Here is a 1507-nt window from a genome sequence, read left to right as displayed (position 1 = left end):
TTGCTGTTGTTAAGTGCCGTAAAATTGGTTCCAAACCCAAGGAGGGGTTGCTGTGTTTCAGGGCCGACTCGATGGCACATAACAACAACAGCAATATGTACAACAGAACAAAGCACTGCCTGGTAGTGTGCCATCCGCACAATCCTTGCTATCCTTGAACCCATAGTTGCAGCTGCTGTGTCGATCAGCCTTGATAATCTTCTTCCCTTTTTTCCACTGACCATTCACTTTACCAAGTATGATATCCTACTCCACAGAATGGTGCCTTCTGACAACATGACCAGTGTAGGGGAGACAAAGTCTGACCTTTCTTGTTCCCAAGGAACATTCTAGCTGCATTTCTTTCAGGACGACTTCATCATTCTTCTGGTAGTACACTTTCACTATTCTTCACCAATACTGCAATTTAAAGGCATCAACATTTCTTTCATCTTCTTGTTCATTGTCCAGTTTCAAGCATGCTATGATTGAAAATATCCTGGTTTGGGTTAGGAACACCTTAGTCTTCAAAGTGACATCTTTGCACTGCAACATCTTTAAAGAGGTCTCTGCAGCAGATATGCCCAGTACAATATGATGTCTGAATTCTTGACTGCTGCTTCCATGGGTGTTGATTGTGGATCCAAGTTAAATGAGGTCTTTGATAACTTTAGTCTTTTTTTTTTTCATGTATCTTGGTGTTGTTTATTGGTCTAATTGTGAAGATTTTTCTTTTTTCCTTTATGTGGAGGTGTAATCCATATGGCAGACTGTAATCTTTAATTTCATCAGTAAGTGCTTCAGGTCATCCTCACTTTCAGCAAGTAAGATTGTGTCATATGCATAACATAGGTTGTTAATGAGTCTACCTCCAATCTCGATGCCACATTCTTCAGTTAGTAGTAGAACACTTGAAATATCCACTACCCAAGTGTTCCTCTTTAAGCTGTAATTCACTGTTGTTATACAGAATCTCAGTTTATGACACCAGGAAAACAGATTTCAGTATGATTTTTTGAATATGCATGTTTCTCTAGATGTTTGGGTGATGATATCCCCTATAACTTCAGTTACATAGTAAGTCTAAGAACAATCATTATTTTTCAGTTTATTCAGATGTTTGTTGTTGTAGTTGTTGTAAGGTCAAATGTGATTACTGTGAAATTCTTTTTTATGTCTTATTTGAAATTCAATTCCTATGTAATAACTTTACATTATAAATAATTAACTAATTAATAAACCATGTAATATAAGTAGTTTTCCTTTTTTTTGGCTATAGTAAGGAACAATATATGTCTTTCTACTTTAGTCAGTTTTAAAATAATTTTACTTTTATCTATTTATGTTTTCAGGAAGCTTTATAATGAAACATAATATACATACATAAAAGTATAAATGTCATAAATGTACAGCTTAATGAATTTTCACAAACTGCATATTCTTCAACAAGATGGATAGAAACAGTGACTACAATAATGGTCCTAAGCGTAGCAATTATTGTGAGGATGATGCAGTACCTAGCAGAGTC

This window comes from Orycteropus afer, unplaced genomic scaffold (genome assembly GCF_000298275.1).
Source record: "Orycteropus afer afer isolate SDZICR_OR568_19922 unplaced genomic scaffold, OryAfe1.0 scaffold00812, whole genome shotgun sequence".
Classification (NCBI taxonomy): domain Eukaryota; kingdom Metazoa; phylum Chordata; class Mammalia; order Tubulidentata; family Orycteropodidae; genus Orycteropus; species Orycteropus afer.
This window is presented reverse-complemented; position numbering follows the sequence as displayed.